The following is a 26,763-nucleotide window of genomic DNA, read 5'->3' on the forward strand; positions in this document are numbered from 1 at the left end:
GGCCTTGGTTGAGAAACAGACGAACACACAGACATAACCTTTAAGAACAGATGAGTTTCGCAGTGGTGATGATTTTATATCGAAGGGACCTGCAAAGTCAATTCCAGTATATGTAAATGGAAGGAAAATTGGATTGTTCTGGTGGTAGAGCACCCATGATCTGTGGACGTGAACTTTGTTTGAAGATAGTGCATGTTTTACAATTCCGTATGCAACTTTTCTTCTTGATTTAAGTCTGGGTATAAAATATTCCTGCCTCGCGGTCCTGATCATCAATTGATGTTCGGCGTGCATCAATAAGTTGTGCAAACCTGGAGAAACAGGTAACAGAGACGTGAGGCTTCCGGAATAATGATTGGGTGCTTCTCGCGATATGGGATAAAGGAATTTGCCAACCGGCCGTTGAGTTCATCTTGATGTAAAAGGTGGTTCAAAGTCAGCAGTGAGCTTTTCTTGGAAATTGGTTTTTTATTAGTTAGTTGCAATACTCTTTGGGATAATGTCTTTTTCGGGCGAGCATTATAAGTCGTACTTTGGCCCAATGGGTTTCCTTTTAAGTTAGGACTTTTGTTTCGTACGTGGTTTCGGAATTGGACTGTATTAGATTTGGTTTGATGCGATGAATGAAGCGAAACATATAGGCTATAACTCGCAAGGATTTGGGCCAAGAATAGAAGCGATCGAGAATGTCAAACTCAGTTTCCGTGGAATGAAAAGCTTCTACTTTGTGTTTTTCGAGAGGAGCGACCTTTTTCGGGTGTGATGTTGGCCTTTGCTCTGATGGCTTCAAAAGCCACATCGGTCCATACCACCAGAGCGATTTGTTGACTAGGTCTTGTGGACGGCAACCTCGTGTACCCAGATCAGCAGGATTGTGATTCGTGTATACGTGTCGCCACTTAATATTTCCAACATTTTGAATGATTTTCGAAGTGCGATTGGCCACGTACAGGGAGGTTTTTCTAACAAAGAAAGGATTATGGAAGAATCTGACAATAAAATTTCTGAATGTCCTAGAGGATTTTGCTTTGTAACATTTTTGATACATTTCGATATCAAAACGGCACCACACAGCTCTAAGCACGGGAGGCTTACTGTTTGAAGTGGTTCTACTTTAGTTTTGGAGAAAAGAAGATGTGAAGCTTCTGTAGTACTATTATCAGTTCTTATATAGATGGATGGGCAAAATGCCTTTTTGGAGGCATCACGAAATCCGTGAATCTGAATTTTACGTGTAAATTACGTCCACCTAGGGATTTGTATTTCTCCTATACTGGGTAGATCCGAAATAAACTGATTCCATTTTTGAAGCGACTATGGTTCGACGCATTCATCCCATCAAGTTCCTCTAGCCATATTTGCTGCAGAAGTACTTTGGCTTGAATTATGATGGGCGAAAGCCACCCTGAGGGGTCAAAAAGTTTCGATACCGAGGATAGGATTTGCCCTTTCGTTACCTCTGTAGCTATTGGAATGGATTCCGTTGAATGTGAAAATGAATGAATCATTTAACAGCTTGAGGAATCAATCTTGAGAAAGTCGGAATCTAGTAGGTCTACGATTGGTATATGTCGTAAAATTTCAGAATGATTAGCAGTTATTTTCTTTAAAGCTGAATTAAGGCATTGAATGAGTTCAGATTGAGTCAATAGACAACTTTGAAGGTCGTGTCCCCCTGTTAGTACGTCATCGACATAGGTCTCTTCGGTGAGAATTCTCTTAGCCAACGGATGGGAAGTTGTGGAATCATTAGCTAACTGGTGTAAAATGCGTATGACCAGATATTGCGCACAATTAACTCCGAAGGTTACCGTTTTTAGTGCGAAGTCTGACAGTTTGACCTCGTTTTTTCTGCGAAAGAGAATTCTTTGAAACTGTTGATCATCTTCATGCAATAGAATTTGTCGTTACATTTTTTGAATATCGCTTTTAAATACGTATTTGTACAATCGCCAATTTAAAATAACAAACATGATATCTGAGTCTAGAGACATAGGTCCTTCTCTAGACTCAGATATCATGCTTGTTATTTTAAATTGGCGATTGTACAAATAGGTATTTATTGGCGATATTCAAAAAATGTACCGACAAATTCTATTGCATGAAGATCGTTAAGAGAAACTCCCGATGCTGTTGGCTTGGAAGCATTAAAAACCACCCGAGCTTTGGTCAGGTTTTATAACAGAGTGGTGGGGTAAGTAGTATGAGAAATAACAATCATTTTTATAAATTTCCCTGGAAGATCTAGGTTTTTATTAAGCGAGTGTTCCATGCGAGTGGCTTGCGACATTGCTTGGGAACGCGATGGACCAAGGGTGAGGCTCGATGGAAAATCTGATTTGAAAGGTAATCTAACGACGTATTTTCCATCTGTTTGCCTATGGGTGGTATTTTGATATAGATGTTCACAAAAAGTATCTGCTTCGGAGGGTGTATTACTCTCCGATACTTCCTCTAACTCCCAAAATCGTTTAAGTTGTGAATTAAGACTTTCGTTGGAATCATCCACGATATGGGTGTGGAGTGCGGAGCATTCGGTATTCGGTAAAGGCCCACTTAAGTACCATCCGAATATGGTATTTTGTGCGAGAATACTACCAAACACTTTGTGTTTGACTCCTGGAAGTAAAAGTTCTGTTATTAAAACGCTACCGATTAGAAGATCGATTTGAGAGGGTGTGAAGAAAAATGGGTCGGTGAGGTCGAGAGCCTTAATTTCCGAGGCAGATGGTTTTTGATGGTGCTAGTAAGTTTGTGGAGAAAAATAGCTTTGGTGCTAATACGAATGTTATGAAGTTTGGCGACAAGGGTAAGATTGCAGACCCGTGTTTAATTTTCGACAATCTTGCCGCCCACACCACTAGTGGAAAAGTTATCTCGATTGGTAGGGAGCTGCAAACGATTTTGGATCTTTTCAGAGATGAAGGTTTTCTTGACCGATTAGAGCTCGGAGCGTATATTGTTGACCCAAGTGTTCTGTTTGTACCTGAGCGGTTCGAAGAAACGTCTTTTCGTTGTTGGTAGAGAAGTTAGCTTGAACATTGGAGTCAGCTTCAGGTGAAGACTTTAGAGAATCCTTACCCGCCGTAATATCGAAAATAGGATGTCTTGGTTGACTTGATTTGGCCTCTGATGTTTCCGTATGCAACAAGGTGGTTGCATGTTTTTTTGATTTTGGGTTTTGGGTCTGAACTGGTCCCTTGGGAAACGGTTTAGATGTAGAAGTCGGATGCAGCATGGTATGATGGGATTTCTTACAATGGAAACATTTTAATTCACTGTGGCAGTTGGTGAGGAGATGGTTGTAAGCCAAGCAATTACAGCAGAAACCGTTTTGTTCAACGAACTATATGATATCAGGAACACTAAGTTTTTTAAACTCGGTGCAGAATCTCAAGGAGTGATTTTTCTCGCTTAGTTTGCATTTCACGGACAATTTTTTCTGCGAATGTTACGATTGAATCTTTGAAGAGGGTTTGATGATATGGAATTTCGGGTTTTGGTGGTTTTATACCCGTGTAGACGCTCCCCCACTTCATAGCGACTAGTTAGAAACTCATCCATTTGGGTCCAGTTTGGAAGTTCTTTTCGGGACTTAAGCGACTGTTCTCATAGAGATAGGGTTTCATCAGGTAGCTTGGTGGAACATAAGCAAATAAGAATGGAGTCCCAGTCGGAGACGGAAACCCCTTGAATTTTGAGGCAGGAAAGACATTCGTTTATGGTACATTGAAGTTTTGAAAAATAGCGAATTTCGAGTTGGCAGATTTCAAAGCGCGCTCTTAAAGCTTCCCAAGCTAGAGAGAAATGTTCATCCGATAGACTGTACTGCTTGACTGTAACACCTGCCTCGCCTATGGTTTTGTTCCGCAAGTGATACTGTTTTTGTGCTAGAGCTAGCTTAGTGTGATTTAGGTATACTGCTGTGAACATGTCACGGAAGGCGGGCCATTCTTCATAGCTACCGTAAAGGGTCTGCGTGTCACAGGGTGGGACTTTAATGCATGGAACAGAAGTCTCACTAAAGGCATGGAAGGTCGATTGGTATTGGCTGAACTAGATGTGTTGCCTTGCAATATTTTTAGTCGATCCATGATATGCGACTTACAGATGTAGAAACTTTCCGTGCATAGTTGAAATTTTTTAATAGCTTCTTCTTTAAAGTCAGCCGGAGCCCTCCTGGCACCAGGTCGCACCAGGTTGTATGAAGACCTTACCGGGGTGTTGCGGCTCTCTTCCCGGGTGGACGTTCCCTTTATCCGCCACTTGTGGGAACATGAACGGAAGAAATAAGAAGATAAAAAAAACAAAAAGACCAGTGCGATGCAGGGCCATTCTAACCGCCAGAATATGGCTAAAAAAGGACCAGTGGCGATGCCGGGTAAGAAACCTCTCCCCAACAAACCTTTAGGCAGTGAGCCAGGGCAAAGGGGTGTTCTCCGGGATACTCCTGGAACTAGAAGAGACGCAGCAGGTATGCAGAATGCAACCTGGGTTGAAGCTGGTGCAGGCCCCGCGTGGTCCACCCCCGACACCACGGCCTTCACGAAGCCTAGTGAGCGGCCAAATCCCAGTGAAGTTGGATACAAGCACAGGAGAGTGGCTGCAAGGATCCTAACCAGATCCGCACGTATGCCAGACCTCGAGAGTAGAGCGGAAAGCGACAGCGTAGGAGAAATACTGGCAGAGATTCAATTGGCGAAAGAGGTGATACCCGACGTTCGTCTGTCACAAGTGGCAACCAAAAGGGCAAGGTCGGCGGAAGTAGTGCCTACCAAACCAAAGAGGCCGAAGGTGCATGGGCGCTCTTTTGCAGAAGTGGTCAAGGACGAAATCCTGCTAGGGGTCCTAGACGACAATCAGGAAAACAGCGCAATAAAGAAAGACAAATGGAAATGGGTGAAAAGCGAGTTGTCGAATATCACCCTGGATGTTCTTACGCGCAATCCTGGACCGCCACCTGTATGCACGGAGGCAGGGTGGTTCCAGAGTAGTATCAAAGTCGTGGCATGCGGAGAAGAGAGGTCGGCAGCCATATACAAAAAGGCGGTCGTCTGTAGATGAAGTCTACCCTGGAGCGAAGCTCAGGGCGGTCGATTTCAAAGACATACCGCCACGGCCACGAGCAAGGGTGTGGCTACCGGCATAACCAGCTGAACCAGAGAGGATACTCATTATGATCCTCCTACTGAATGAGGAATCGCTGACAGTATTGAGGAAAACTGGAGGCGAGATAAATTATGGTTTAGACACCTTGACTGTAACGGTCTACAGTAACGACGTCAACGGCGCTAGGAACTTGGCAGCCGAGTTGGAGCCAGAAGAAGTAGGTAGCGACGAGGACGTGGTTACGAAGGCAGATGGGTGTGAACCGAATACGCTGGACGGCTACGCCTCCTCTACCTCATCCATGGAGATAGGCGGGTTAGGAGGAGGAGGAGCTGATGATGGAGGATGTGGCTAACTCTACGCTCAAGGAGGGAGAGAAAGTGTGGGATGGTGGTGCGGGTCCTCCAGATAAACCTGCACCACAGTAAATCCGCTTCCGCTGCACTGCTGCTCCGACTGACATCTAAAGGGGCAGCTGACATGGTCCTCATTCAGGAGCCGTGGGTGGTAGAACAAAACAGCTGCGGACTGAAGTCCACCGGCTACACACTGGTAAGTTGTGGTACCTGGGGAAAGCCAAGATAATGTATACTTGTTAGTACCAAGCTTAATATTTTGTTTCTTCCTCAATTTAGTGATGAAGACACAAAAACGATCAGCCTGAGCCTGAGTATGGGTCAAATCAGGCTATCATCAATTTATCTAGCCCATTAGAAGACGATGCCGACATCCACCGTCACGAAGCTGGTGGAAGCTACATCAGGTGCACTGACAATGGGAGGAGATGTAAACGCGCACCACTCCACCTGGGGGAGTAATGACGAAAATGAAAGGGGTGAGTTACTTTTTGATTTCATCCTAAACTATAGACTAACCATAAGCAATAGGGGAACTGAACCAACCTTTATTAAAAAAACAAGAAGGGAAGTTCTCGATGTCTCCTTAGTCTCAGAAGATGCGAAAGAGTTGGTCAGAGATCGGAGGGTCCTTAAGGACCACTCATTCTCTGACCATCGTTACATCCAATTCGACTTAGACTTGGTGAAAAAGCAGAGCGCTGCCACCAGAAATATTAAAAATAAAGACTGGCAATATACAAGAGGGAACAAGTTAAGATATTGCCACTTGAGAGCGTACCCGAAACACCAGGTAGCATACCAGAACTGGAAAGACTGGTAAATAACTTCACGGGGGCATGCCGCAAGGCACTAGATAAAGTCTGTCCCAAGAGAATTCCAAAGGGGTAAAACGAAGCCACCATGGTTGAATTCACAAATCGAAATTCTTAGAAACTATAAATTTGAGCTAAGGAAAGCCAAAAGATCTTCCTGGCGAGATTTCTGTAGCAGCATGGAAACAGTGTCTGAAGGAGGTAAACTCAGGAAAGTACTTTCCAGATCGGCTAATACGGCCCCAGGATGCTTGCAAAGGCCAAATGGTTCGTGGACCGAAACTGGGGAGGAAACCCTGGATCTACTGATGGATACACACTTTCCAGGTGCAGCTAGGAACGAACCAGGGGATACACAAAACTTGACAAAAGCAACAGTGCAACGTATACTGCACAACCTTATTTCAAGAGATATCTTTGGTCATCCAATTTTGAACCATTCAAAACCCCAAGGCCGGACGGAGATATACCTATACAACTGCAACAGTCACTGGAAAGCAGCGCTTGCTGGCTATATGCTATAATAAGAGGTGTCGTGGCACTAAACCACATCCCACGTATTTCTAAAGTGGTATTTATTCCCAAGGCAGGCAAAGCATGCCACGCGAAGCCTAAGGACGTCAGACGCATCAGCCTATCTTCGTTTCAACTAAAGGTGATGGAGAGGCTGATGGAAACATATATCAGGAAGGCAGTGAATGACCAACTCTCTGAAGCACAACACGCCTATATGAAGGGTAAATCAACGGAAATGGCATTGCACGAAATTACATCGTGCATAGAGAGATCGTTCTCCTTCAAGGAGTACTGCCTGGCAGCCTTCCTAGACTTAGAACGAGCGTTCGGTAACATTAAACCGGACTCAGTCATTAAGGTACTGACTGATCTGGGCATCGAATCTCAGCTGGTGGTTCTTGTGGTGGGTATCGGTGAGCAGGTTCGTCAGTAGGGGAACTCCCCAAGGTGGAGTCCTATCCCCTCTGCTGTGGGTCTTGGCGGTGAAACAGCTGCTAAGGGACATGGAGGAGGGGAGGAGCTTTAAAGCTATAGCATATGCTGACGACCTTGCCTTGATAATAAGTGGGAAGTTTCCATAAACTCTCTGCTATATGATGCAGGTGGAATTAAGAAGGTTCGAAGCATGGGCCAACGGCTGGTCTGGACGTGAACCCAAATAAACCGGAGCTGGTGCTCTTTACGAGGAGGTATAAGATACAACGTCTCTCAACTCCAGTGCTGGCAAACACAGTGCTTAAATTAATTGAGTCCGCCAACTATCTAGGGCTCACACTTGATAAGAAATTGAACTGGACACAAAACACCACGGAACGTGTCCGTAAGGCCACGGTTGCCCTCTACATTTGTAAAGGGGCAATTGGACAGAAATGGGGTATGCCCCTTATGATAGTACATTGGATATACACGGCCATAGTCAGGCCAATATTGCTATACGGAGAGGCGGTATGGTGGGCCCCCCTGAATAAAACCTCGACGGTATTTGCTCTTCAAAAGGTGCAAAGATCTGAACTACTATGCATAAGCGGAGCCATCCGCACAACGCCAAGGGTGGCTATGAATGTAATACTGAACTTATATAGATATAGTAGGCATTAAATATGCAGCATGTGCAGCTATGAGGCTGAGTTAACTGACCACATGGTCACACTGAAAACATACTGAAATTCTCGACAGATTCTGCATACCAGAATGGACAGATTTCTGCAAGCCACACGCAAACTTTAACAAGGGATACGAGATATTAATCCCTGAGAGGGAACAGTGGTTGAATGACCCTGATTGGCCCACTAACAGCATTTAGATCTTCACAGATGGATCTAAACTGAATAACAGGGTCGGAGGGGGTGTCTATTCGGAACGATTGGAGATACAAAGATCGTTTCGGATCACTGTAGTGTATTTCAGGCCGAGCTTGCGGCCATACAAGACGCTGTGGACTGCCTTAGGGAGAAGACAGTCTCCCGGAAGCACACTTATATTTTCTCAGAAGTCAAGCAGCACTGAAAGCCCTTGACTCTGTCACAGCTAATTCTGAAACTGTAGTAGGCTGTCGCAGATCACTTAACGTGATGGCTGAACAGTTTACTCTGCATCTGGTATAGGTTCCGGGACATAAGGGCATACCAGGTAATGAGATGGCGGATGAGCTTGGAAGAAAGGGTACCTCCCTACCACTTTCGCCATCCTGGAAGTGGTTGGGCATGCCGCTCTCCACCTGCAAGCTCAAAATAATGGGGGCTCTACTGATGGAAGCGGGAGCCAGGTGGAAGAATCATGACAGATGCCACACGGAAAACTCACATGACCGGAATGGAATGAGAGGAGATCGCGAGAGCTTCTCACCCTCCGTAAGAGGGATATTTTCTTAGTTGTAGGTCTTCTTACGGGTCATATATGTTTTGGACCGCATGCGGAAAGGATTGGCGCTCCATTTAATGATTATTGTAGAAGCTGCGGCAACGAAGAAGAACCTGAAACTGTTAGGCATCTACTCTGTGAATGTCCAGCGCTCGGTGGAAGAAGGCAACGTTTTGTGGGCAAGATGTTTCTCGTAGATCTGACTTATATAGCTGAGGTCAATACACGACGCTTAGGCTCCATAAACTCAACGAAGTGGTTTGATTAGCAGAGTAGGAACAAATCCGTGTGGTTTCACAATGGGCCTATAAAGGCCTAAGTGTGCCGCTCCAATGTGGACGGCAGCCACTTGAACCTAACCTAACCTAACCTAAAGTCATCCGGAACAATTTTATCGTCAGCCAGACACACTTTCCGGTAAGCGATTTGAAGAGTTTCCCTAAGAGCATTAAGGTCTTGAAGTTTAACTTCAAGTAGGGTGTCCGTCTGATCATCGCGATCTTCTTTATCAAATTGTGTACAGAAAAACACAACATCGTTTGATTCGAAAATAAAATCAACCATGATTGGTGAATCAGTGGACATGCTCTCGATCGTTTGGAAAAACTTAGAAGTGATAACATTAAACTCTTGGCTTTGTGGGACTTAAAGTCTGCCAACCGTGGAGGCGAAATGATTTAAAATAAAGGTGATTTTATAAACGCACTAAAATATTACGTACTGGGGCAAGCAGTCCTTTTGATGAACCCAAAGATTGACCGCTTAGGGTGGACAGACGTTTATATACGTGGTTGTATAAAGCAATCTATCTACTAAATAGACGTGAGCAAAACGATAAATTAGATATATTCGTAACAGCAAACGAGGTTTTACGGTGGTCGAGTGCAAATACGAGGGATTGAGTCTTTTTACTCCAAGCTGATGACGAGAAACTAAAAAACTATAGTAACTTTTGCGGTGGTAACGGTACAAAATTGCTTGCTAACTGTCGACACTGTCCTTGAATTTTCTATGTACCCTTTTTTCGGACGATCCGATGCCAACGTAGATTTGATGTGTGCTCGGATGTTGGCTTCACAACCGCAAGGTAACCTTTAACACAAATGAAACAGGCAGGCATGTGAGGCACTGAAAGGCTAAGTTTGACGGCAAGTATATTCTCAGACGTCATTATTATTTCCTGGGTTTTAAAATAATTGATCATTTCTCTACTTGATCTGTAAATAATCCAGGTATTCCGACTGAAAACCACGAGTATACTCTCGATAGCAAATACTGTCTTAATCCTTTTAGGGTATGTCGTATATGCTTGCATATAACGTAATTATATGCAACTGCATAACAGAAAACTTTTATAAGGTCGAGAATTTTTACTATATGAGAAATTTACTGGGAAATACTAAGGAATTTTGGGACGAAAACTGATTGGTTTATGTACGTATGTACGTGGAATGAGTATGGTGGACTTAACGCTGGCGCAAGCAGCAAGACTCACCCCGAATTTGCACAAAAACTTTCAATGATTAAACTTTTGGTATTTTTTTTTTCCTTAAATTCCGTCACTATTCCCGATGTCCCACTGTGTATATGTATGATATTAGGGGGTAAAATAATTTGCTGCGCCGACGCAAGCAGAGAAAATCAATGAGTTTGCTTTTTTCCTTACTTTAGTTGAAGGTTATGCAAATTAAGGTATTACTAATGGGAATTAAGGCCTAACTAAGGGATTGATTTTTTATACGTATGAACGCAAGCTAGCTATATGGTGGGCTTAGCGCTGGCGTAAGCAGCAAGATTGGTAAGAATGTGCTCAAAAATGTGTCCCCTCCTAGTGACGCTGACGAGAATATGTATATATGTATGTTTCGTTCCGTTATTCGATGAACCTGCTATAACGATATGCCCGGCTTTTGAGTCGGTGCTCCCAATTTCTTGTCCTCTTTTTGTTGTGTTATTTTAAACTTTTGGTTGCTTTACTTAACAACTTTAATTATAACTTCAATTTAAACTTCAACAACGGACATAAAAAAGCACCAGTAGATAAGCTTAGAAGGACAAATGGAGAACCAAAAAGAAATATGAAAAGGAAAATAATAGCTGGACGACTATGGCATATACTGGAAAAGCATCATATAAATTGGCAAACTTCTTTAAAAAGTACAATTTTAACACAGCATTCAAAACATCGAACAATCTAGGGCGAAAACTAAGAACTAACATTAACTCAGAGGATCCGTTTAGCAGCCACGGCGTATACAAGCTTACCTGCGGATTCCAGCATAGTTACATAGGACAAACAGGACGGCAAATAAGAACGAGGTTCAGAGAACATATTAGAGATTACAACAAAAAAATACGGAATCCAAACATTATACCCAAGTCTAACTTCGCGAATTACATGGTCGAGAATGAATGTTCCCCAGCAAACATCAATAAAACAGTTAGGGTTCTTCACATACAAGAAAAGGGCCGACGTCTCAACGTACTCGAAAACATGGAAATCTACAAACAGAAAACATTCGACGGTAGCATAATAAACGAACGGATAAACACAATTTCTGACACAATATTCGAGCCTTTAAAACTTGTTTACAGGAAACAACGTAATCACACAGGTACAACAGACAAACACATAACAACAAATAAATACAAAATAATTAACACACCGAAACAAAAAACCGACAAAGAAGGTCAAACGACTAAAATCACAGATTTTTACCTACCCAAGTCAGCCACACAAATCGATTAGTAAACCACCCTCGGTTCTGAATGAACACACAGCACATACACATAACTAAATATACACAAGCATCAATTTGACAATACATGCTCATATACCTACGAACTATAAATACAGGACAAACGAAAACAACAGATCAGAACGAAAATCGACACTGATGATGGCACAACGCCGAAACCGGTTTGTCTCAAAACCAAATTTGACAAGGGATGGCGGAAAATCGTTCCAATATACATCATTTATCCACCCTGTCGGAAAATCAACCAAACAAGATAAGTCACTTTTTGTAATATTTACTTTTTTACGCAAACGGTATTAAAAATTGTTTAGTTAGTTTAATTTCACTTTTTGGTTTTTTCTGCTGCTGCTTCCTACGATGGCTGCCAAAAGTTGAAAGAAGAAGATATTTTTTGACACTTGCAAAGTCAAAGAGGGGTACACCCAGAGAAAATTAAATACGTTCCAATTCATTTAGGTTTGCTTTATTTAAATACTAGCAGACCCGTCAGACGTTGTTGTGCCCTATATTTGGTCTATCTGCATACATTTTAATAAGCTTTTCCCGTCTACCTCTGCCCTCTGCACCTCTTCACTTTTTTTAATCCTTTTATTCACTCCTCCCTCCGCTCCATCTATCTCTATCTACGTCTCTCTCACTCTTTTTCTCAGTCTCCTTTCCCTTCCCTCTTTTCTCTTCTCTCAAGTTTTTCCCATTCTTCTTCATCCCTTATTGCCAGTCCCAGAGGGTGGTATGTATTTTGTTCCAGTCCCAGTCCTAGTCCTAATCCCATTCCCAGCCCGTCTCTGGTCTACTTCGCGAAAGAGAGGATCCTAAATACTAATATAGGCAAATTTATATACCAAATTTCAGGCAAATCAAATAGGACATATGTAAATAGGTATGTGGGTATTATTAATTCATGTCTATATTTCGGCTTCGCATGCATATTTATCAGTTTTGCCAGGTTGATTAGACTAAACCGAATATCACAATGAAAATTACTTTAAAGCCCTCAGCAACAGCTTTCATTTGATATCCATATTACAAACACATTCTAGTGGTATCCGGGTCCACGTTTTGGCCTATATATCGAGACCCTAGTCACCCAGCGGTATAAATTACTCTGTACTGGAACACACATCAATAGCTTCAATTTGATACACATACTGTAAAAACACATCCAAGTGTTACCCTGGTCCACGTTTTGGCCTACATCTCGAGACCCTGGTCACCAATAGATATGAAAACTACCCTGTACTAAAGCACTCATCAAGAGCTTCAATTTGATACAAATAAATAAAAATGTACGGCGCGATAACCTCCGTAGAGATCTACGGCCGAGCTTTTCTCCCAATTTGCGTCGTGCTCCTCTTGATTTTCCCTACAAATTGGCCGGACGGGACCTACATGTTTTATGCCGAATCCGAACGGCATCTGCAAGGTAGATGAATTTTCCATCAGAGCTTTTCATGGCAGAAATACACACGGAATGCTTTCCAAACACTGCCGAGAAGCGACCCCGCTTACAAAAATTTTATGGAAACTACCCTGTACTACAGCACTCATCAAGAGCTTTCATTTGTTATCCATATTGTATAAGCACTTTCTAGGGGTACCCGGGTCCACGTTTTGGCCTCAATCTCGAGACGCCAATTTGATACCCATAATGTAAAAACACATCCTTGTGTTACACTGATCCACGTTTTAGCCAATATCTCGATACCCTAGTTACAAAAAGGTATGAAAACTTCCCTGTACTAAAGCACTCATCAACAGCTCTCATTTGTTATCCATATTCTGTAAACACATTGTAGGGTTACCCGCGTCGACGTTTTCGCCTATAGCTGGAGACCCTAGTCACCCGCGGGTACGAAAAATACCCCGCATCAAAGTACTCATAAACAGCTTCGCCTATATCTCGAGACCCTAGTCACCCGCAGGTACGAAGAATACCCCGTATCAAAGTACTCATAAACAGCTTCCATTTGATACCCATATTGTACAAACACATCCCAGGATTACCCATGTCCACGTTTTGATCTCAAGACCCTAGCCAGAACGGGATAAAAATTATCCTATGTCTGTCTCCTAAGCTACCCCTCCACCAATTTTCAGCCAAATATGTTCCTCCGTTCCTTCCTCTTCAATCACTCTTTATCTATTAAAAAAAAAGCGCATCAAAATTCGTTGCGTAATTTTAAAGGTTTAATCATTCAAAGGGACATAGGGACAGAAAAGGCGACTCTGTTTTATACTATGTAGTGATGTACATCCATACATATATACCAATAAACCTACGCCCGAAGTTAAATACCGCAGCGAATGCTATATATGTACGTATGTGTCGTATCATGCCTCACTCAAAAGCAATTTGCGCGCACAGTTGACAGGGAACAACCACACACATGCATTTTTTGGTAAAAATGTTACTTTTATTTAAACAATTTGGCTGATATAAGAAAGGAATCTAGTATTTTTTTGAAGCAGAACGAAGGTAAATATTTCAAAGTGTTACTAAAAAGTAGAATTTTTTAAATCCATCCATCCGTTTATGAGTTATAGCTGTGCAAACAAAAATTTTATGATTTTTACTACATTTTGGCAACTTGCCACGCCCCTATAATATATATGTACCTAGACTGTACCATCTAACGTAGCTAAGCTTTCGAATGCCAAAAACCGTTTTAAAATCGGAGCATTCTGTGTGAAGTTATGTGCGTACATGGCATTTAGCGACTTTATTTTATAAGATTTATAGATGAGAAGCTGCAAGTTTGAATACCAAACACCTTATACTTATATTTAAGAATTCATGAGCTTAACACCGGCTTATAATAATTGAATTTCAATTATTATGTTTTTTCTAAGAGAAACTGAAAAGAAAGAAACATTTACTGGCATATTGCGATGGACCATTTCGAAAACCGCCAACGTAATCATCATCAGGCAATTTTGTAATGTTATCAAAGGTTTCATCGGGATTCGAACCGTGAATCACATGGTGAAACTGCAGTAGCCTTTAACCACTAGGCCATCCTGCTGGTATTTGTTTTCATGCTTAATTCAGGTTTTCTCATTTCTACACTAACAACACAATTCAGGGTTTTTATTAACAATAATAACTTATGAACAAATGCTGGCTGAATTTGATGGCAGTTGTGTATGCGCCATTTATATTATCTATGCAATGGACGAGGCAATGGACGCAGTCAAAAAATTTAATTGTGTCAATTTATATGTATATGTATATGTGTTCTGTTAATAAATGTTACATGTAAAAAATTAAAGAAAAAAAAACTTTTTTAAAAATAAGCTTTTATTATTTTGGTTAATAAAATTAACGAAAAAGTAAACAATAAATTGACTCTAAAGAAATATAACACTTTATAAGTTCATTGTAAGCTTAAACGATAATTAGGCTTTTTCGTCTGCGACAAAAAAATTCTATATCGTACATAATTATATATTTTTAACATTAAAACTTTACACCTAAATTATTAAATCTTACAGTTTATATCACAGTCGAAATTGGTCTAATAGAAAACACGGCTAATATTCCAACTTTCGCTTAGCTAAAATTCCATCGCCAAAACTCTGTAAAACAAAATCAAGTGCGCAGAAAAGTATGCAACACTTACCGATAAGAGCCTAACCGCGTTAGCGTTCGTTGTATCACAGAATTTTTACACTTTGAAAATGACGGCTGTTGTTTGCAAGGTTGCATTCCTTTGAGTGTTCGTTTTCACCATCTGGATTAACAAAGTCATGAGCCTGGGCATTCGCGCAATTTTAGTGATGTAAATTGCATGGCGCCAGCGCCAATGCGGTGCCAGCTCAATGGTAGCTCATTGACGAAATGACTCCAAGCGAATTTTTGACGCTACTTAGTAGTGAGTGCGTAGTACATTTTACTTGCGCTATTGAGTGAAACGACTTTTGTGTGTCAGGCACGAGTTTGGTGTTATTGGCGCTACTGGCAATGATGACACTGAGCTGTTTACGGTAGCGCTGGTAGTTCAGATTTTGAATCAGAGAAAGAATTGATGACCCGTGTAAATTATTATGGCTTTGGCCGTGTAAATTTTTATGGTGTATTTGTATATTTTAGATTTAATGCACAATTAATATGTGTGTGTTTGAGCGGCCAAATAATAACAGTAGTATTGCTAAAGTGCTGCTTAGTTGATGGAATGTCGCTAATTTCCTAGCTATGATCACCAGATTGTCAATATTTCGTTCAACGGACGCGTGAAATTGCCACATCTGCTCAAATTTTCCAAAATTTTCCATTCTTGATTTAACTTAAGCTGTTATGCCAATATTTTTCAGCCAGCTTTTTTCAAATAGGTAATTTTTCCAAAAGCAAAATAAATTACAGAAAAAATTACAGAGTTAAACAGCCTTAAAAATTGGTTATACACAGAAATACAACAGAGGGTTGTGTCTCCGCTTTTCGCAAGCGTTGAGATTCACCATGCGTGACACGCGTGATTCATCACGTCCAAATATCACAATCCACGGATAGGTACCGGCGAGTTTGTATGGGACTTAGGCTGTTATGCCAAAGTAAATACAAATCTTTACCGATAACTGTGTTATCGATTAATTTATCGAATTCTAACAAAGTAATATTGCATTGTCATCGGAGTTATACATGTGTGCAATATTTCAGCTCAATCGGACACCGGGAAGTGTATCAAATTTAACTTGCAAGATTACATTACAGACAACGAAAGTGAAACTAAATAAAAGCTTATAATTATAAAATAAAAGCTTATAATTATAAAAAAGTAAACATCTCATGTTAAAGGCAAATATTCTATGTTAAATGTTACGACTAAAGACAGAATTGTAGTTCAAATGTTATTGTATTATGTTAGATGTAAGTGAACTGTTGGAAAATATGTTATGTTTTTAATGTTGGTTGTATCGTTTTATGTTTTATGACAATAAATCTGACTCCCTGATGAAGATGTTATATAAAAAACATCGAAAGGCGTAGGAGAATAAGAAAAACAAAGGTTTTGTCTTTTTATTTATCCGCCGAAAAGCTCCTTTTGGAAAAAATAATCCAAATTTTTAGATTTTTTCGCTTGACAGTGGCCAACGTGATTGACAAGCATTAGCGTGTTAGTTTTGTGAGAACGTGAAACGAATGCAAAGGTCGTATGGAAAAAAATTGCCAAAAATCAGGTAATTTCCTTGGTGGCTTAACATTAGCATCTTATTATATTAAAATTGAATAAGCTGCAAAACTGCTTACTCGAAAAAATTCTTAGAAAAAGGTTCAAAATTTTTTATGAAAATTCGCAAAATTTACAAACAATAAAAAATCGTCATCCGATGATATTTGTACGTCTGCACGCTACGAATTTTCAATACAAATGGCGCTTAATGCTTTCTGATTGTGTGGTGGCCAGGCAAGCAATAATCACCCGATACGCACACAAACACCCGTTGCTATGGTTACCAGCAGCATTTTTTGTGCCGTTGCCAGCCAGCATAAAAAAGGAAGACGTAAAATGAATTAATATTAAAATAAATCCAACTTCAATTATGAAAGTTAAACTGTAACTATCGACTTAAGAAAATGTTCGAATTCGTGAATTTAACAATTCATGTAAATGAAAATATATATAAATATAATTTATGTTGGCGTATATAGCTATGTATGTGCATGAGCACACCTATGCACATATATATGTATATATATCGGAGGCACAGGGATGGAACCGGGAGTTTAGCGATTTGGGGAAAAATGTACAAAATATATAGATTTCAATGAGATACTTATCGCGTTGGCTTAGATGTGCTGACGCTGAAGATGTCTCCGCTGACTTTGTCGTCTTGATGTGACAGCGATGATTTGCTCAAAATAATACTTCGTTGACTTTGATGTGTCCTCTGCGATGGTAGTTGATTAAAGAGATCGAAAATTAATTGACAATATACTATATACTATGCAACACTGGAAGCAATTCCAACGTCGCATTCGAAGTTCTAATTACAGCAGGGACGCTTGTAAAGGAATTTTTTGCCGGGATGCATGGGTGCATGAACGGAAGTCACGCGAAAATTTCAAATCATTTGCACATGCATATATTCTAACTCGCGCTACGACAGTCTACACCATAAACCGTCTCGTAACTTGAAGCTTATTTTTTTTTTCAGTTTAAAGGCGACTGAATAATCACCACAAACTTTTGCCTGCACACAATTTATTCCCACGATTTCTTTATGCTTAGACTGCAGTTCCCAGCAATTACTCGATTTGTGCTAAGGCTGCATTTCCCACACTTAGTATGTATATATGTATAAGGGTAAATATGTAATGTATGTAGCTCATAAGAATTAATTTGAATAATTTTGTGTAGATGTGAAAGAAACTTCCGCAATAAAGCAATCATTGGTTTGAAAACGACCAAACAAGACGGCGTCTTTCATTTCTCAATAAAGTGTATGAATTAACATTCTATAACGGTGGCTCTCTCCAAGGGGTGACGGCAGTAGTGATGATCACGCCCGAAGAGAAAGTATTAATTGACGCTGGTTCTCACCAAAGAGCTATGACGGCGGTGGTGGCTAGACTCCTAGATGGGACGTTCAAGGATCGGTAGGGCGATGGTGGTTGTACCTAAAGCGAAGTGGCGATTAGTGAGGGTCTCCTGGCTAATTTGAGTTATCTACAGTATATTGGGTAGGAGAATTTGTCCCGCCGCAGGCGCTAAATCGTGTTCCTCTCTTACTGAGCCGGGTATCCGTGCGTTACCCTTCCCCTGAGTAATAGGGGGGCTAAGTCCCGTCTTACTCAGCAGAGATGATGACCAAATAGGCCGGCGTAATGACGTGTCGGCAGAACCGAACTTGTATCCTACCCCGCCGACCCAAAGGGAGTCCCTTCTGATATATATATGTATATTGGCTAGGGACGTCTGCCAGGGTACTAGGCGGATCCGCCCCGCCATCGGTGTTGGGACGGGTTTCCCTCTTACCAGAGCAGACTGCTAGTGCATACCGACGGCAGCCGGCACGCACTCCATTCACCTAAAACGAAGAGTGCCTGGTGTGATTTGACAGATCATCTTATTCATGGTTGTCTATGAATACACTGAGAATTATACTCCCATTCCCGCGCACAGCGCGGCATCGAATGAAACTGCATCAACTGGCAGCCGATTGTAACATTGGCATCGGACCACCTGCCTATACTTATTTCGCTCGAGCGTACCGCCGACTTACATCGTACAGAATAACGCACTTTCATAAACTTTAATAAAGGAAAGCGGGACGAATACAAATCCTTTACAGACAACCGCTTCGCTGCCCTCCCTATCCCGACTGATGCTTGCCAAGGGGAGCGCGCTTTCCGGCAGGTCATTGAATCCGCCTCGGCTCCCTTCATTCCCGCCGGTAGAATTCCCGAAATTCGGCCTCACTTTCCGGCGGAGGCCGCCAATTTAACGAGAAAACGTGACCTTATAAGACAGCTCGATCCCGGCGACCCTCAAATAAGGGATATAACCAATGCATCAGATTGCTTGTGGATGAGCACAAGCGGGCGAAATGGGAGGAGCACCTAAGCGGTTGTAACCTCTCTGCCGGTGTAGGTAAACTTTGGTCCACCGTAAGGCCCCTATCAAATCCGTCTAAGTACAATGACAAAATTTCCACCGCCTTTGGCGATAAAATGCTGTCGGATGTGAAGAAATGCGCGAGCGCTTTCTGCCGACAATATACAATGCATTCTACGGTCGACAAAGATAGACGGAGGGCCAACAGACGCGCACATAAACATAAATTCAGCGCGTCTCCAATTACCATCACCGCCAGGTTGAGAACACCATCGGTCATGCTAAAGCATCCAAAGTAGTAGGCCCAGACGGCATAGAGGGTTTCAAATATTTAGTGCATGTCTTCAACCTGTCTCTTTCCACCTTTGTCATTCCCGAAAAATGGAAAATGGCCAAGGTGGTCCCGCTACAAAAGCCTGGGAAAACAGCTAACATAGGAGAATCATATCGCCCGATATCTCTCTTATCGCCAGTAACGAAGATTGAAGCCATTTTTCTCTCCTACTTCAAAGCAAATTTGCAGCTAGCCTGCCATCAGCATGGCTTTCGAAAACTCTATAGCACCACCACCGCGCTTAATGTCATTAGCACCCAGATAAATTGCGGTTTAAATCAAAACCCCCACCATAGAACAGTACTCGTTACGCTAGACCTATCAAAAGCTTTTGATACGGTCAACCGTGGCACGTTACTGCAAGACCTGGAAGGGTCTACCCTTACCCCATGTCTTAAAAGGTGGACCGCAAATTATCTGGGTGGTCGGCAGGCATCGGTGCAATTTAAAAACGAAACATCAAACCAAGAAGAATTAAACAAGGGGTGCCACAGGGTGGTGTCCTATCTCCACTTTTGTTTAACTTGTACATATCAAAGCTACCTTCGCCACCGGAATGAGTTACTATCGTTTCCTACGCAGATGACGGCACAATAATGGCCACAGGCCCAGCCCGCAAATCGATGAGTTTTCCAACAGAATAAACGGATACCTCTCTGATCTCTCCAGTGTTTTCACCTCGCGAGACTTGGCATTATCACCGACTAAATCCTCCGCGACTTTATTTACAACATGGACGTCCCAAATATCGACTAATTTGTACATCCACGTCGATGGCACTACGCTACCGACTGTCCTACACCCCAAAATCTTGGGTGTGATGTTTGATCAGGATCTACAATTTAGCATGCAGCCGCAATTGTACCGAAAATCCAGAGCCGTAATAAAATCCTCAAATCTCTTGCTGGCAGTACTTGGGGGAAAAGATAAAGAAACGCTCATTACTACTTACAAAGCAATTTGCCAGCCGATTGCATGCTACGCGTCCCCTATTTGCTCGTCAAGCCTAAAAACTACTCACTGGAATAAGCTACAGGCCTGCCAAAATACTGCTCTCAGAACCGCCAAGGGCTGTCTTCTTATGTCCCCAGAAGACCGCCTACATAAAGAGGCGAGAATACTCCCCATCAGCGAGAGAAATGAGATGCTAACCAAACAGTTCCTGTTGAATACCCGGAAACCTGGGCATCCCAAAAGACATCTGATTGATAAGCCAATACCGCCCATGGGATTGCGGAGTCATCTCCGTAAGCATTATGAGGAAATACGGTACCTGAGAACTCAGCCGTATGAATCCAAAAAACAAAAGCGGGCCCTCAGCGAACTCCACAAACAGGCGTCGGACCTTTATGCCAGGTTTTTCCCGGTGAATCCAGTACTCAAAGAACAGTACCCAAAACTTGCGGAAGAGGAACGCATACTCCCCAGGGAAACGCGGGTCACTCTAGCTCAACTTCGATCTGGATGCTGTAACAGGTTAAACTCTTACCTATCCAGAATCAACCCGGACATACAAAATGTATGCCCGGCTTGCAATGTGTCCCCACATGACACCAACCATCTCTTTAAATGTAATGTGGAACCAACGTTTCTATCACCCCTGTCATTATGGTCCACCCCTTTTGAAACTGTAAGTTTCCTTCGACTCCCGTTAGAGGATATTGATGACAATTTGTGATCGGTCGCATCTTTTGGATGGGGCGAGGCACTGCTACAACAACAACAACATCGAATGAAAAATTCTCAGCCATTGTTTGTGTGCTATCGCTGGCCTGCCTTGTGCTTGCGCGATGGTTGTTGGGCCGGTATGTATGCAAATTGTGTATATATGTATGTCGGTATATATGCATGGGTGTCACCATGAATTTTGTTTGCACGATGGGTGTTGTATGAGGGATAGGTATTGTGGCGTAGTATTTGCTACTTTGCAATGTAATGACGCCGTGGGAGCAATAAGTGAATGGCTGACGATATGGGAGCACAGGAGGCACGCGTTTCAGAAATGTCATCACAACTAGAATCCAAAGATACACGCATAACTTCCAGCATTGGAGCTCAAGAAACGCGTGTTTCAGAAATGTCGACACAGATTACATGCCAGATGGGAACACAATTGGAAGGGCAGTACACATATATGGTATCTCAACTGGAAGCGAAAGAGGCACGTATATCAGAAAGCTATTGAAACATTGCAAGATTTCGCGGATACTGAAAGATTGTCTCACCTTGACAATGCGGATGTATCTGTGGAATACATTGAGAGACTTAAAATTCAAACCTTCATAAATGCAACTCGTGATGTCGAAACAAAGCGAGCTGCATACGCAAACTCAAAACCTACTTTCGCTGAAACGGTTTCACATTTACAGACTCAGGAAACAGCCTCGCTTTTGCGTAAGCCATAATTCAAAGCGTGCCTTGTGGAAATAGGAAGGCCAGACTGTGTGGGCACAATATTAGATGCAGTAAAAGAACCGGAACAGCAGAGTGACAGAGTAAGCAAATACTTTAAGTGCGGCAAGCCAGGTATAATTGCATGTCATGGCGGCCTCGACCCTAGTAGTTGCAATCACGTAGTACAAAGCTATAGGAAATGAGTAAGAGCGAGCCAGATGCAACGATCGAGAACAAGCTCCAGCTATTGCATGTCCTATTATATCTGTATCAGAAATCGGGAGAAAATCGAGCAGGCTTAACGTGGAAGGATGTGTGGATGGCAAGGATCGGTTGTTGATGGCATATCCGTCCTTAATCCGATCTGATTTCTTCAACAGGAGAATACCCAGAGCAAGATTGCGTACGTTAACTGGCTAGTAAAACCAAGTACAAGGAGAAGTGACATGTGAAGTCACGGTTCTACACAAATTCCTTGTGGCAGAGTTTGTTGATGAAGTCTTATTGAGAGTGAACTTCTTAGTTGACTATTACATCAAGATCGACCTGCCACTAAACTTCAGTTTTTATAAGGGGCTCAGCATTAAGCGAGTGCTGGTGGAGGAGATTCGTCAAAGACCACAAAGGTCAAAGACAGTAGACCGGGCAAAGATTGGTGGAAAGAATGAAACTCACAAATCAAAACCGAATGTACCTGCGGGAAGAACACTGGCATTGACAAACAAAAATGAACGCACTAAAATAAAGGAAAGAAATTCCTAGAAAGAATTCCAGGGTGGTTTCAAGCCAGGGCGCACAGCGGTTGGGAAACGTCAAAACGATACTGATTATGCAAAGCCAATCCATCAAACTCAGGCTCTTCGAAGTAGTCCATTGGTCAAACAACAGAGTGTGAGGCAAGGAACCAGGATAATGAGTAGTAAGATAAGAACCACAGGTACGATAAAACCAACAATTCTAAAGGTTTTCTCGAGGGAGATTTGGTACTGTTATACAACCTTTACCGGCGGAAAGGTGTTCCATCAAAATTTCAGTGTAGCTGGTAGGGGCCGTGCAAAGTTGTGATGCGGATCAGTGATGCCGTCTACCTGATGCAAAGAATTGGGAAACCACGAAATAAAAGGGTGGCCCATTTGGAGAGGTTAGCAGCGGTTGGATCGAGAGATATGTCTAAGCGGGACGATTAGACTTAGTTGGAGGGCAGTGTGGCGAATATTAGCATTTCGATACATAACTATGGTGCTACTAAATAAATGCACAAAAACAGCCACACACATGTACTTCAAAGCAAGCAGCCATACATATATGCAAACAGGGAAGCTAAGGCGAAGAGATTATTACACATACACAAATGTAATCACACAAGAGCAGAAGCTTTTATTCACACATACACAAGCATATACATAACTATAAGACAAACGTGAATATCAGATACATAAAGGAGAAATAGATAAGCAGCTGTCTAGACGTGAAAAGTCTAGAACTTGGGGAAATATGTGAACGGGGCAACAGAGAGTATAAAAGTAGCGCATGCTGGGGAATAAGGATTAGTTTGATTTTAAACGCTATAATTGAAGAACGCTAGTATTGTAATTGTACTACAGCCGCAGTAGGTTTGTAAATAAAGAACATTTTGCCATACTGAATATTTGAGTTATTTATTCGAGAGTTCAGATATTCGACCCATAACAGAAAGTGTAAAAATAATTAGGAGTTTCCCATAATTCCCTACAATACTACCGGTAGTTTTCGGCTGTATCGTGTACGATCGTATAGTGAATTCCACTTTGATATTTAATACATTAATTAGTATGGTTCTTATATATCAAATTGCCGATTTTCTCTAGTCTCATCCCTCCACATGGTAATATCAGGGTCAAAAATATAGCATATATATTTTGGTTAAGGCTGGAGCAGGTTGAAGAATATCGCACGGGGAACAAAGTTACATATCCCATGGAGATCAACAACTTAATTTTTTTTTCGTATCTAAAGCGCAAAATCGATTATTACCCTGCAGTCAAACTAACTAGTTGTATACTAGAAGAATACTAGTTCGCCAAAAATCCCAACTAGTATGAGTTCTGTAATTTTTCCATATTAGCAATTGGTATTTTCAACACGGCGACGTCCTACGAAATATCACATGCCAGTCTCAGCATCAGCATCATACCAATTGACAAGTTAGTCATTATATACACCAACATCGTACCAGATGCCATACTAATCAGCATACCCATCAGCATCATACCAATTAACATACTAGTCATACTTTGCGCCGGCGGCCACCGTGGTGTGATGGTAGCGTGCTCCGCCAATCACACCGTATGCCCTGGGTTCAACTCCCGGGCAAAGCAACATCAAAATTTTAGAAATAAGATTTTTCAATTAGAAGAAAATTTTTCTAAGCGGGGTCGCCCCTCGGCAGTGTCTGGCAAGCGCTCCGATTGTATTTCTGCCATGAAAAGCTCTCAGTGAAAACTCATCTGCATTGCAGATGCCGTTCGGAGTCGGCATAAAACATGTAGGTCCCGTCCGGCCAATTTGTAGGGAAAAATCAAGAGGAGCACGACGCAAATTGGAAGAGAAGCTCGGCCTTAGATCTCTTCGGAGGTTATCGCGCCTTACATTTATTTTTTTTTTTTTTCATACTTTGCGCCAGCATTATACCAGATGGCATACTAGTTATTACGTACATGACATACTAGTTAGTGTTTAAACATTAACATACTTGTTCGCTACCTACACAGTCTATGCATCATTGTAATACCAGTTGACATACTATTCGATATTTGCATCAGGATCCTACTAGTTAATATATTATATATATCCTTTCCCAGTTGGGTTCATTATATTTCATATATATATAAGGTATGTATATATACATATATCACTTTAAAATTTATCAGTTCAATACATTTCACTTTGTAATAAATTTAAAAAAAATACATACATATATATAAAACCTAAAAAGTAACGGAATAGCACATGCCCATTTTGTGATCGATCAGCGGAGACGGCGGACCATATCCTCCTGGAATGTGATGCAATCTGAAGACGCAGGGCAACGTTTATGGGTTCACCATGGTCACAACATTCCCACATTAAATCCCTCAAGCCAAAAGAACTGCTAGGGTTCATCGAGGAAGTCGGCTTGGATGATGTGCTGTGAAGGAGGTGAGGGCACAATAGGCCAGTGGTCGCAGTGCAATCTTCAATAAATTATCTATCTATCTATGTCAAATAGGCCAAGCTGCACTAGCACCTGATGAGTGTTAATGGAGTTCAGAACGGTGGTAGTGATATGCACTTTACGGAAGTCATGCTGATGGCTGGATGACCGAAGAATTTCATTCAAATGAGGGAATCATAACGGCTTTAAGAGTTTTCGTTACCGACCAAAGGCATAATATCGGCAGGTACTGGCTGGGTTTCAGGTCTTTGGTAGTAGTTTTTAACGACAAGTAGAAAAGCTTTAACGACAAGTAGAAAAAATGTGCTAGGCTGCTGATGCCCTTATGTCCAAGGTGTTTTGGAATCGGCATAGGTTTTCCGTCTGGGACTATGGCTATGAAGGCTTGGCTTTTTCGATATGTTCTTTAACCTCTGTTGACATAACGGTGAGGGTCGACTCGACATGCTTGTGTTTATGTGCTCGTTGATTTGGACGATATCTAGCATTGTCAACTGAAGTATGCATTGCAAACTAGCTACAGAAAGTACTAGCGCATTTCCTCGAGTCCGACAGACGAAATTCTAGTCGAATAAATTATTCAAATACTAACTACTATGAATAACACCACAAAATCATAGTCAAAGAACCATACTAAAACTCACTAGTACGATGAACGCCACAGAATTCCGGTCAATTAACTATTCATACACTAACTAGTATGAATAACACTACAAAATTATAGTCAAAGAATTATTCAAAATCTGACTAGTATGAATAACCCCACTTTTTACAGGTCTCTTCGTAGTAGATATATCTTTTCTGCGGATCTTGCGAGGACCCTCAAATGCACCTAAGTTTAGGACAATGACAGAACTTAATAGTATCTCGAGTTTTTCAGCCATTGATTTTCTTTTCCAAAACCCATGTTCAAAACACTTTTAGCCGATATATTTTCATAGTGAGTTAAGTTTTTGGTATAGGTACTTTTAGCCGATATATTTTCATAGTGAGTTAAGTTTTTGGTATAGGTACTGTTATCTATGTAGTCTGTAAATTTATTGTTCCTAGAACAGTTATATTTTAATCAATTTATAGTTAACCAAATCATTATAAGTCTACAATTGTTTTCTAGTCTGTAATATTTGTATTACCACTAAAACTAACTAAAAAAAAAAATTTTAAAAAAATGTAAGGTAGTGAATGAACTAGAATGTTTGCTGACTACTTTGGCTTTTGACTTCAGGGTATATGCTGTCGTGAATAGCCTTTTTGCTATAAGGCTATTTGCAGTAATACTAAAAAAGTTAAATCGGAGAAAACTGAGCCTTTATTTGGAAAATTTAAGATTTTTCAAGTAAACTTCAAACTTAAGAACTTATTTCATCTTTCAGTATTCATTTTATCAGTAGTACATTTTACTGCATTTCCGCTATGGACGGCTGCTTAGCAGATGTGTTGATCTATACATTTAAGTCCTGCACCACCCCAAATCACATAAATATGCACATCTCATCGCCTCTAAATAATACTCATATCCAAAGCCTTCGAATGTTTTTCTGCTACAACAGCAAACATAATCGCAGTGTAATTTTTAATTTAACCAACCAATCCGATCAAAGGTTAGAAGAAACAACTAAGGAAGTCTAAGTTTTAAGAGTTAAAAATCATTTATAAACAATTATTTTTAGCATAGATAGTATTATATACTTTTTCCAATTTTAGCAGATATACTGTGTTTTAAGAAAAATATGTGTACCGTATTTTATAAATAGATATACATTAGGCCCTCTTCGAGTTATGCTTCGTCAAAGGGGCGGTGCCATGCCCATTGCCAAAAGTTTTGACTTTTCCAAGTTTCTTTTGTTTCTTTGAAGCGAAATATTATTTCTATA

The 26,763-nt window shown here is 41.3% G+C and overlaps 1 protein-coding gene across 9 annotated transcripts in view; it reads right to left on the reverse strand.

Moving 5' to 3' along the window:
• Nucleotides 1-26,763, reverse strand: part of LOC137244275 (synaptic vesicle 2-related protein) — a 2,198,928-nt gene that overhangs the window by 1,413,666 nt on the left and 758,499 nt on the right. The gene's annotated exons all lie outside the window — the stretch shown is intronic.

This window comes from Eurosta solidaginis, chromosome 3 (assembly GCF_040869045.1).
Source record: "Eurosta solidaginis isolate ZX-2024a chromosome 3, ASM4086904v1, whole genome shotgun sequence".
In the NCBI taxonomy this organism is placed as follows: domain Eukaryota; kingdom Metazoa; phylum Arthropoda; class Insecta; order Diptera; family Tephritidae; genus Eurosta; species Eurosta solidaginis.